Consider the following 12,423-nt stretch of genomic DNA (forward strand, 5'->3'; position numbering starts at 1 on the left):
GGTGGATTTTTGTTTCATTTTTATTTTTTTAACTGTTGTTAAATACCTCTCAATGTATGCCTGTTTGTTTTGAAGCTTTGCAGGTCTGTGGGCTGACAAACGGCTTAGAGATGTTTAGAGAACTTACCTTATTTATGCACAATGTAAGATATTTTTGTCTTTTGTCCCAATTGCATATTTCTATCTGGTTATGTGATGTCTCTGCTCAAGACCTGCCGCAATAAAGGAAGAGGAAGGAACCAGCTGTAACATTCCTGGTAACTGTAGCTTCCTGTGACCATTCAACAAAAAACTTCAGGCTATTTTTGTATATCCTGATGGGTTAAACTGTTGCTGCCTGGTGAGTGAAACACTGTGGTGTCACTAAAGAGCACAATCAGCTCAGGGCTTGAGTGGTCTTCGTCCAACAGCAGAAAGAAGACAAACCATTTGCTTTGTGTTTTAATCATGATAAGAGTATATAAGAAATGTCTCATGGTGTTAGGAGAGTGGTTTCTCCACATACACCAAAGGCACAGGCACACAGCCCTGTGTCTTCATTTCATTTTAAATTAATAGTCTTGCCAGTTCACTTTGAAGCCTGCAGTTGAGCCTCCACAAAGATCATTGCTTACTGATGAGATATGGGGCAGAGCTGTTCTAAAAGTACAGGAAGACTGAAGTTTTATGCCATCTTTATTATCAGTGCTTGCTGAGGAACACTGTGCTTACTCTGTGAGCTGTGCTGTAATTCAGCCAGCTCACAGTACTGATCCTACCTGCTATGGTTGGTTGGTGTAACTGAAAGAATAGAGCGGCCAGAGGAAACTCTTCACAGAGAAAAGAGCTAGAGCCAGATCTCTTGGTACCAAAGATCATGTCAACTATGTAGTAATACTTAGTGGTCCTTCTTGGACAGAGATTTATTGAACAATAGCTGCATCTGATGAAGGAATGAAAACACTTCATTTTGTTCCAAATAGCATCATCCTGTTACCAGACCTTTGGTGTCCTAGAAGGGTCTAAATGTAGTTTCTTCTTTTCAGAGTCATCATAAAGAGATTCATCAGGACTGATGTTCCTCTTGTCTTTCCAGGAAAATGTGGCTCATCCTTTAAGGTACCTTTAGTGAAAGTAGCTTGTTATCAATTAGTTCAGTCCAAGAGCTTCCCATCCCATTGTAAATTACCCATAGTGTGGTCAGCCAGGCAATTACATCTCAGCAAAGCAAAGAGAATAAAATCCTGGTCTCTTCACCAAGGTGAGGCACCTGAAAGCAGGTTAGTACAAGTGTCCTGCTTCTGCTACATATGATGCTTTTACACTAGCCTTTAATAGTGGTGATCCCTGTAACTGGTTTCCTCTCTACCCCGGAAGGCAGGAACCAGTTGCATTCCCTCAGTCTCAACCTCATGTGGTATCTCTCATGCCTTTCTTTCTCCTGGACTAAGGGAAAGGGAGAGGCTTGCTAGGAGTGCAGATCCCTTTGAGTTTCATCCAACAAAATGGGATGTTTGCAACAGTTCTCAAAAGGGAGGAGTCCCTACTGCTGATATTCCCACTTGCTTGGATGGAGAGCCAGCCTACCTCCCCTCCCACACAGAGCACCGCTGAGCCGCTGGCAAGGACTGGCAGCTTCTGGATTTAAAATCTGTGCCATGACTCATGGCAAACTGCTCACTGTTTTTATGGTGGAAACTGGAAATAAAGTGGAAATTACATAGTTGCACGCCTTCAGGACAGAGGTCTTTTTTGTACTGGCCTGTGCTGTCCATGCCGTAACACACCCATACTGTTCAGTTTGAAAAAACAAACCAAACCAAAAAGACCCCCAAAGCCTTAAATTCAGCTGTGAAGAAGTCCCCAAAACCATCAAGTTGAACATCATGTTTGGTCCTCACTGATTTTGTTTTTTATTTGGGCTGAGGTATTTAATTCAATATTTTACTTAGATTGCAAACTCAGCTGTACCAAGAATATACAACAGTAATTTCTCTACTTTTTAATGACTTGTCACTCTTTTTTTCTACAATCATGTTGTTCTTGTTGCTGACAAGATGACAATAGGTTTAGTAAACCCTCAAAGGCATGGGAAAAGGTAATTTGAATCAATATTCTAATTCTATAATTTCACAGCTTTTTACAGGGCATCGCCAACTGCTGGGAAGAGATGTGTGCAGAGGTAATGCTGACAAACTTTGGCCTGTTACTGGGAAATGCTTGATGAGTAAAATCTGTGATTATACTGGTATGATGAGGCCTGAACACCTCTTCTTCTGAGGCAGCCTTTTCACTACTGAAGAGGATTAATGAAAGAGGCAGATGCCAGTGACAAAGTGCCAATATTTGTTAACAGATGTGATCCTTGTAATGTAGCATGTGTTCTTAATTTGGCACGGCTTGACACCAGGAGGATCTCTGTAAATAAGGTGTCATTAGCTGTGTCCAATAGGCTTTCCTCCTAAACTGGTCTTTGGTTAGTATCCATGCTCTGGTTGAAACTGGCATTCTACCTTGTGAATGGGCTATATGCCACTCTGACAGATGGGCATGACAGTGGACCAGCCAGGGAATCATTAAACTCATCCAAGCTGAGTATTAAGAGCCAAATAATCTATCCAGAAATATAACACGGGCAGATATGTGTTACTGTAATTGGTGAAGTGGATATGCTGTTGCTACCTGGGCTCCTACAGTTAAATGTTTGCATTCTTAGACTTGACTTTGGTTACTTCCAGGTTTTGGTTTTAGAAGAATGGAGATTAGTGCTTAAAAGGAAAAAGAAAGGCAACAAACAAAAAAGAATCTGTTTTTTGAAAGAAACTTCTGTATTAAGTGAAGAAAATATCAAGTGAGTCAGTCATGTTTCTTGTTAAGTAGGTTGATGCCAGTCTTCTATTTATGTTGACTTCCAATTAAGTATTTAGGTGAAAATGTTTTGCACAGTATTTCCATTCTCCAGTTTAAAAATGAAAAAATGTTCAATAAGATATTTTTCTGTCTCTGAATCTCTGGAGCAAAAATGTAGTCTGTTGCATCAGTGAGAAGTCAACTGCGTTACTTGAGGAATTACTTGTCCTGGTGTTTTTAGGAGGGGAAAACATAGATGCTTAAGAAATGCATATTTAAAGATTTAAAAATCTAAAAATGTAGATATTATAAGAATGTAGGAGTTTTATCTGTAAAAACATTATCACAAAATTGCTGCTCATAGAATTCTACTTAACCACTTACCTTTGCTTGCAGATAAAGTTGGCTTATTGTTTTACTTAGAAAAAAAATATTGACTTTGACTTAAAAGTGAGAAGAGTTCTGAAATATTTTTGCAGAAATTGTCATGTGTTGTATTTACTGGAAATCACAGTGTGCATGACGGGGACTTTGAACATCTTTCTGCAGCCAAACGCACTTTCCTGTGATTTGTAGCAGTGCATTACATGAGGAAACTTCCTGAAAATTAGAGGGAGAAGGCCCTACTCTCTGATATGATCAGTGTAATTCTGATATTTTTGTAAGGCTGCAGTGTTCTTAGTGCAGTTTTGTAATATCTGCATATCAGCACAGATGGATCAGTCAGATCTGTTTAAGTAAAAAAAGGCTGAAAATTTTCTCTGCCTTGATGGAAAACCCAGGTACTTGTGCTTACCCTCTGAGACATGAAGCACTCACCCTGGTGAGTGAGGAACCCCTGGAGGGCTACCTTTGCTAGGTAGCAGAGGTTGTAAGAATAACACACAGACAGAGTGCTTTTGTCACCCAAACTCTGCAGTATGGGCACGTTTTCCTACCACTGGAGAATTCATGAGCTTCTGTAGCCTTTGATACAGATGCATACGGTAACTTGTTGCCAATTTTGTGCAATTAGGGCATACAAAATGGTTTCCCTGTTAGGAATGTTGCATGTGCTACGACACTAATTAGGGGTTTCTCTCCTTTACATGCATGCCTGTCTGCCATTAATATTAATGGCAATTTTGCCCAAGCACAGGGAAAGACAAGACCTGTGTAACTGTGACTTAAACTTTTGCCTTGGAAATTCCCTGTATAGTTGTTCTTGGAACCTGCTGGCTTGCAATTTGCTAAACCTACCTGTGAAAATGGTGGTGCGCAGATAAAGCAGTTACCTTTTTAAGGGGTAGTTCTATTAACTCTTTTATGGTCTTCCCCCTCTGGGTCTCTAGTTTGTCCCTGTGGTTACATTACAAGCATTTCAGCTATTTAAAAAGCCACATTTTATGCATATTTAATTTTTTTCCTGTAATGAAGCTTATATTATAAATTTTAAAAAGCTCCAGTGGTTATACAATTTCTCCATGGTCTTGCAAGGAGGTGCACCATGCTATTTTCTAACAGAAAAACACAAAGAAACAAATCTGCTAGTATTGTCAGAGGAGAGACACAGGCTTATGGGGTTTTAAAACTCCACTGAAATTTTGGGTTTAGTGCAGATTGTGATGAAAAACGTGCAGCATGCATGCAGTGCTCTCTGAAGGCACCCAAGCAGGCCAGCTCCAAGGAATGAAAGCTAAGGAGACTCTCGTTCCTCCAGCTCACTGCCAGGGCATTGCAGGGGTGAGCAGGGTGAAGTAGAAAGGCAGAGCAGGATGCAAAGCCATTTTTAGGAGGAGACAGCTTCTCCAGAAAATGGAAGCGTGCTTAGACAATGGGTGCTTAGTCTTCTGCTCAAAAGCCACTTGGAATGGTCTTTAAGATGCTGATTAATAGGATAAGTGATGTAGCTTGGGACAAGCTCAGTCTTTGTCTCTTAGCAAAGACCACCAACGAAGACAGGACAGGTACCAAGGACAGCAGATGAGGATGACTTGCAGTTTGTGCTTTCGTCTCGTGAGTGTGCAATACAATATTTTTTGGATAATCCATACATTCCAATAACTAGAGCTGATAGTACAGATTTACTTATGGTTATAGACAGGCTGAACTCTTTGTTTTAACTAAATTTTGGGGGTGCTTGAGCAAAATTTTTAGTTCCCTGAATGGCTCAGAATATGGGTGGATTATTCCATCTTCACAAGTTCCCTGCAGCTGATCTAGAGATGCTGAGAGGAGAACAACCAGTATAAGCTAAAAAGCAGGACTGAAAGGAAAATCCACAGGGCTGTGGAATATCAATAAAAGTCTGAAGATGTGAATGCTGTCAAATCTTTGTGCAGGGGAAAGAGCCTCTGCCTTTTATGCAACTTTATGTGAATTATGTACCTGACTGAGCAGACCATGGACTGATGGATCTAAAAGGGTGCACTTTTTTTTATTGTATCAACAAAAATATTTTCAATTCTAAATAGTAAATCCCTCCCCCTCCCCCCCTCCCCCAAATTTCAGGCATAGAGAGAGCATGGCTGTGCCAGCAGTTGGCTCCCCCTGGATGACAAGATCTACTGCAACAAAATAATGGTAGAAATTATTATCCATGCTCCTCAGAGAAAGGTTTTAAAATTATTAACATCAAGACATTCTCTGAAATTTCTCAGTGCTTCATTAATTTTTGAGGCTGTGAAGGTTGAAAAATGAAAGAACATCTGCATTAAATGAGATTTTGTATAAATTACCCTCTAAAACGCACCAAAAATATATTTGAAGGCAGAGATCCCAAGGCCAGTTTGCTTTCCTCTTACTTTCTCTTCAATTATCTTGTCTCAGACTTATAAAAAATTAATTGGACTAGTAAATGTCTCTTATCAATGTATTTGGGGAGGAGGGGGACAGAATAAGAAAAAGGTGCATGTGGTTGCACATATAGGTGAGCAAGACAGAGAAGCGTGTATGTGTGTGGAACCCAACAAAAGCAGAAGACAGACTAGTGGTGGTGTCCCAGAAATGTCATCAGAAAAGGGCACAGATGTAAGATGCTGAGGGAAGAAGTTTGTAACCATGTGAAATGGTTTAAGTGGCTTCTCATTACAAATCTCACGATCACAAATCTTAACTGCAGATTGACATATTGCTATTTATTTTTCTTGCAAATTACGTGTGGAAATGACTCAGTTTGAATCTTATACCTTTGCCACAAAGACACTGGTCAACATGTGTCTCTGTGTCAGAGAAGAGATGAAGATATTTGCATTTGCTCATTTGCCCCAGACAAATGGTAGTTTTCAAATGTATATAAGCCTTTCCTACAGTGATGTTTCTCAGAAAGCTCTTACTGAACCGTGTATCATAACTTAGACCAGAGTGAAGTTTTATGAGAAGTTTTGCAAGTGAAGCTGCAAGAAGGTTGGGCATCTTGACTCAGCCACCCAAACTCTAGTGCAAGTTCATTGCTTCAGGCACCCATTTAGAAAATAAAAGCTCCATTCTGCATGGCTTTGCTCCTTGCATTTACACTGACATGAAGTGGGCTATGAAACTGTGAAAAGCTTTCTCCTCACTTTTACTGTGCTGACGTACAGAAGATTCGGGGCAGTACAGAACCAGGGACACTGGGTGTCTTCCCTCCACAAAAGATGTCCCTTGTTCATTTTTTCCCCAACTGCACTGAGTGTATTTACACAGCTGCTGATGATGGCAGTGGGTGGTTGGTGTGCTTAACTGCAAGGGAGATGAAGTCCCACTATGTATCAGTGTGACTCAGAAAAGCCCATGGAGATCCTGGATTGCACTTGGTTTGCTCACTGGTGCTTGTGCTACAATTAAGTGTGGCTTTTTTTTCAGCTGGAGATAATCTTTGTCTTGTTTTGGGAGTGTTTGTGCTAACAATTGCTCTTTCCAGACAAGGGGCAGAGCAGTTAGCAGGAAGAGAAGACTGAGGGCTGGGGAAATTAGGAAGCAAGTTGCTTAATCCTGGTGTGAGTTTCTGAACAAATGCTATGGAGAAGGTAAATTGAGCTCAACAAAACATTAGATTAAATTCATTAGTAATTAAAAACAACAACAGCTGCAGTCTAAAGAAAAATGCTGGAGATGTGTAAAGCTTTGCCATTAAAATGTATAGACACTGACCCTCTTTAAATTCATAGAGAATGCTCTTTACTTAGCTATAAAGGTTTAATGTAACTTAGCAGATCTGAGTTACTTCAGGAGAGCTTTAATGCTTGGCAGGTCTCTACATTTTATTTATGATATCAAAGCTGCAACTCAGATTTTTACTCAGTGGAAGACATAAAAGAGATTCAGAAGTCATCCAAATCATCTTGTAATTAATGTTACCATGCACGCCCAAGACATTAAAATGTTAACAGTGTTAGAATCGTGTGCTTTGGAATACAGAGTGAGGGCTTTATTAGAGAGAAATACACTGCAGATGTCATCCACCCTAATTGAGGACATTGGGTTGCCTGCTGCTTGTTCTTATCAGTGGTTCAGATTTTTTTTTTAATTAATTCATTTTCCTTACTGCTAGAATCTGCTCTCATTATTAGTCTATCTTGTCACTCATTTGCATTTCAAGTGCTGGGACTGTGGGGTACCAGCTAGCTGCCTTAGAAGAACACTTCAAGGGGTTACTCTATCAAATAGCAGCACAGTATCACAGTGAATTTGACATCTGGGTTATCTTATTCCCAGATGCTCCATGGTGTCATTAGCAGGATTAATCTTAGCTTTAATTTCATAATGATTCTTATTCTAATATATGTGAATGAACACAAAGTCTCTTGACTCATTATCACCAATTTACCCAAGATATGTAATCAGGCTCTTACATTCACCAACATTTATTTTTGCTAATACATCTAAAATTGTAGATTAAGCAAATACAGTTAGTTCCAGCTGAGTGAATGCCTAGTGAGGTAGCAATGTTGTATTTATGTTTTAATTAAAGTATATTAATGATAGTGTATTTTAAATACATACTGATCAAATTATTTCTGCTGAAAAAAATGCCTTTTTCATTCAAGTGATAGCAACCTGTAAATTTAATAGCAGCATCTTTTTATGATTATTTATTATTTGCAACCATTTAGAAATTACTCCAGATCTTGTTTTATAGTATAATTTTAACCTTTGAAGATTAGGGCAGAATGCTTTATTCTTGAGGAAAATCTCTTGACTTCCCAAAGCAGACAGAATTAAATTTTTCAAGTTAAATTAAAATTTAAACCGAAATACATTTTATATTGAAACTTTTATTTTAATTCCTGTTCTAGATTGAACTGTAATACCAAATGCAATTTATTTTTACAGCTAGCAGACACACAAGGTCCACTTCCACATCATACAGAGTTTTGCAATCTAGTGCATTTTTAAATTGCAAGGAGAAAGCAAAATGTGAAATTCCTGCGCACTTTTTTTACAGTGTTGGACTAAGTTTTTCATTTACCAGCTGTTGTAGCACAGCAGTAAGTAGTGGTTCGTTATTGATGGATAAAATGTTCAAACATTTAAAGAAATGAAAGTCAGCTTTGAATTTTTAATTAATTAATTAAAAGTACTGCAAATGCCAGCTTGTTAATTGCTTTGCACCTGCAAGCCAGCACAGGTTTTATGCACTCTTTCTTTGAATATTAATTTTTTTGCATGTCTTCATAATGCTTGGAAAGTCTCCCCTGCAAACATATTAGTAAAGAGTAAATATTGAATCTAAGACAAAACTCATGGCTTCATCTTTCACTGTACACAGAATAGGATTTAAAGGAGGATTTAGATTTCCAAGGCTTCTAATTAAGTAGTGATAATCAGGCTTTCTGCTGAGGGTCACTTCCTAGGAGTAATTTGAGTTATTAAAATGCATGTTTTTATTTGTTCTGCTTTGCGAGCTAAAACTGATCCCTTTTAATATAGCAGCAAATATGCAAATTGGTGTTTCATTATATTATGCAATTTATGGCAATCTTCTCTAATTTACTGAAAGGGCAAGAGCCTGACCTTGTCATTCAACGTTTTTTTTTTTCCTGGTAAGCTAAACTAATTATGTGGATCTTTTTATGAAACTCTGGAAGTATGCAGCACAGTAAAAAATGTGACAAATTTACCTTGATTATTCATCAAGATGGCCTTCAATTTTGCTTGAATCCTCCTTCAGGGTGATGGATAATTTAAACTTACATATAGGAGCCAATTTGTTTCAGGGTTTGAAAATGGCTTTCTTTTTTTTTTTTCACAGAAATCCTGGAAAGAGCATCTGAAATCATTGAAATAATAAATGTCAGGATTTGAGCTATGGACTAAAAAAAAGTTCATTAAAAATACTTACATGATGTATTATGAATTGATATCATGATTTTTCTCTGTGCTGTCCTTCAATACAACTTTTCAGCCAGGTTTTTATTAGTGATATGCATTTTCGCTTTCCTTTTAATAACTTTTCATTTTAGATTTAATAAATTCACCATTCTTTGGCCTTTTTTTTGCCTCCTCCACCAAGAAGTGTTAAGAAGTTCTCCTCTGTCCAAGTCAGGAAAGCATGGCTTAATCTTCTGTGATTCTCAGGAAGGTTCTACAATTGCTTCTACAGCGCAAAGTTGGAGGACTGTCACTAGTGGTGTCCCCCAGGGTTCAAACTGGGCCCGGGATGTTCAGCTTATTTATAAATGAGCTGCAAGAAGGGGCCGATGCCTCCTCAGCACATTCGCTGACCACACGAAGCTGGGAGCAGGGGCCAACACCCAGGGGCTGTGCAGCCCTTCAGAAGGGCCTCCACAGGCTGGAAGGGGCAGAGAAGAACCACCTGAACTTTACCAAGGCAAGTGCAGGCTCCTGCTCTGGGAGGAACAATCCCAGGCACCAGCACAGGCCGGGGGCTGACCTGCTGGAGAGCAGCTCTGAAGAGAAGGACCTGGGGGTCCTGGTGGACAACAAGCTGTCCATGAGCCAGCAGGGCCAAGGACAATGCTAGGAGAAGCACTGTGAGAGGGTCAAGGGAGGTGATCCTGCCCCTCTGCGCAGACCCAGTGAGGCACATCTGAGGTGCTGTGCCCAGTTCTGGGCTCCTCAGCACAAGACAGACAGGGAGCTCCTCAGCGGGTCTGGCAGAGGACAAGAGGGACGATGAAGGGACCGGAGCATCTCGCCAAGAGCCACCGAGGGAGCTGGGGCTGCTCAGCGAGAGGTGACAGAGAGGGCACCTCAGCAGTGCCTGCAAGTGTGTGAGGGGAGGTGTCCCAGGAGGATCCAGGCTCTGCTGGGCGCTGCCAAGCAACAGGACAAGAGACAACGGACAGAAACTGATGCACAGAAGTTCCACCTGAACACGAGGAAGAAGTTCTTTACTCTGAGGGTGACAGCACTGCAACAGATTGCCCAGAGGGTGTGGAGTCTCTCTCACTGGAGATATTCCAGAACTGTCGTGATGCAATCCTCTGCAGTGCACTCTGGAATAACCCTGCTTGAGGGAGGTTGGACCAGATTACCCACTGTGGTCCTTTCCAGCCTTACCAGAATTCTGTGATTCTTTTTTTGATAAATACACCTTCCTTGCCACCCTGCAGGCTGCTCAGCCCTCTCAGTCCCAGAAGTTTTCTTTTGACTCTTCTGCTCTGTAATAACCCAGAGTCGTGGGGTCATATTGGCATGTTTTAAACTTTGGCTGATGAGACTGATTTGACTGATGTGACTGAACCAGAAGAGGTGCAAGAACAACACTGCAGATATTAAAATCCCAAAAATATCCTAGTTGGAGCAGTCTTGAGAGAACAACTGGTCAATAACCTGAACTGAGTCAGGATTGGATATACCTTGATTGTTTCCAACAGGTATTTATCCTATTTATTAAAAAAAAAAAATTAGTAAAGGAGATTTTACATCTTTAATTCAAATTCTTTGTTTTCCAAGCTTATTTCGATTTATTTTTTTCTTTCCTCTGTTGCAATTTGGCTGATTCCTTCCTTCACATTCTGCAGAGATCAACTGGCAGGCTTCCTCTATTGGAAGAAAAGACCTAGAGTACAGAATCAGAAAGTTGTTCTCTATCAGTATTTAATCCATGAAGTTGAACACAATTCACCCTTGACCATGATGACTACTATAATATTGCAGTCATCACTTCTTCTAATGTATCCTCTCCTGCTTTTGTTTAAACAGAATATGTATTTGCAATGCAGGTGAAGCTTTAATACTGTGTATCAGTTAGAGAACAGGTTGTAATACCATGCCTTAACACTCTTGACTGTGGCTTGGACTGTAGGCTAAGGCAGCAGTGTTCATTGCAATCAGCAACGAACAGTTTAAACTTGTCCTTTCTTTGTAGCAATGACCTAGCTTCTGTAGGGAAAATGTTCTAGGTTATCCCATGCAGCCTGGTTAAGAACAGATTTGTGATTTACTCTGCAGAGTGAGGAGCACCAATGTATTCACCATCTACTGGAATGATAGTTTTGGCTTATCCAGGTTTTGTCAATTTAGGACTCCCTTTATTTAAAGCATGTATATTTGTACTGGAGGACAATACTCATATTGTGATGGTGATTTTTTTATGGTTTAGGTTTTTTTTTTTCCCCAAAGCAAGCTTAAGCTATGAAGCAGTGTTTTCATGGATTTCTTTGTTTTTTGGAAATGAGGATGAACAATTGGCATGTTCTGATGTGGTGGCGAATTTTGATGATGTCAAACCTGACTAAAGAGAGAGAAATTCTTTATAGTGAACAATAAATTAGTCTGTTAATTACTTAATTCCCAGGCACATAAAAGAGTCCTACAAGCATTGGCAGAGCAACTGAATAACTGCCAGGTTCAGGCTTTTTAGTACCATTATCTTATAATTGCTGATTGGCACAGGGTTCTGCTTGCTGCTCCCCTGGGGGGTCAGAAGTATGTGTGGCTCAGTGGTGAGGACTCCTAGGCAGCGATTTATGCAGTGGTTTTGATAGGTGGAAAAAAGCAGTAAGAATTTATTAGCCCAGTATCATTGTTGGGAGGCAGGAGGAAGGCTGGAGCTTATGAATTCCCTTGCCAACAAATGAAAAGAATAAAACTGGAATAAGAAGAGTGGCAATTCAGAGACAGTAATTTACTCTAGGAAAAAGGTAAAAATATTTCCTCATGTTTGGCAGGTTTCTCATTTTGCTCTTTTTTTTTTTTTTTCTAGTGACTGTGTCAGGAGAAAGGCAAGTATCACTAACTGGAGGAGAAAATTAGCAGTGTATTTAAATGTTTCATTGTAATGTCCCTTCCTAAGTGAACCTCCATTTAATGTTTAAAGGGCTAAAAATCTTAAGTACACATCAATAAAACAACATAGTTTTAACTTCTAATTAAGTTTTAACTTTGAATGCACACAGTTGACTAAGCCACTACTCTAATTAGTGCCTGTCTTTTTTTTTTGTTATTTAGCAGTTAGCTAATTTATTTGTAATGACTAATGAAGAGAATGAAAAAAATATTCATCCTACTACTAGTAGAAATCTTACTGCCCCTCTGTAATACTTAAAAAAAATTAGATATTTATTTTAGTTTAATCTTGCTCCCCCAGTTCATTAGGATGCTCCAGGAGGTTACAGAGTACAATGTTTTGAATGCTCAATACTCCCAGGCAGGCATGTTAAATCAGGT

At 39.6% G+C, this 12,423-nt stretch overlaps 1 long non-coding RNA gene across 1 annotated transcript; it reads right to left on the reverse strand.

Moving 5' to 3' along the window:
* Positions 1-2,786: 2,786 nt before the first annotated feature.
* Positions 2,787-9,047, reverse strand: LOC128792511 (uncharacterized). Its single transcript, XR_008432430.1, has 2 exons — positions 8,910-9,047; positions 2,787-3,057 (listed from the first exon to the last, which is right to left on the reverse strand). It is a non-coding gene; the product is annotated as an uncharacterized LOC128792511 (long non-coding RNA).
* Between the last annotated feature and the right edge of the window lie 3,376 nt (positions 9,048-12,423).

The sequence above is a fragment of the Vidua chalybeata genome, chromosome 9 (assembly GCF_026979565.1).
Source record: "Vidua chalybeata isolate OUT-0048 chromosome 9, bVidCha1 merged haplotype, whole genome shotgun sequence".
Lineage (NCBI taxonomy): Eukaryota > Metazoa > Chordata > Aves > Passeriformes > Viduidae > Vidua > Vidua chalybeata.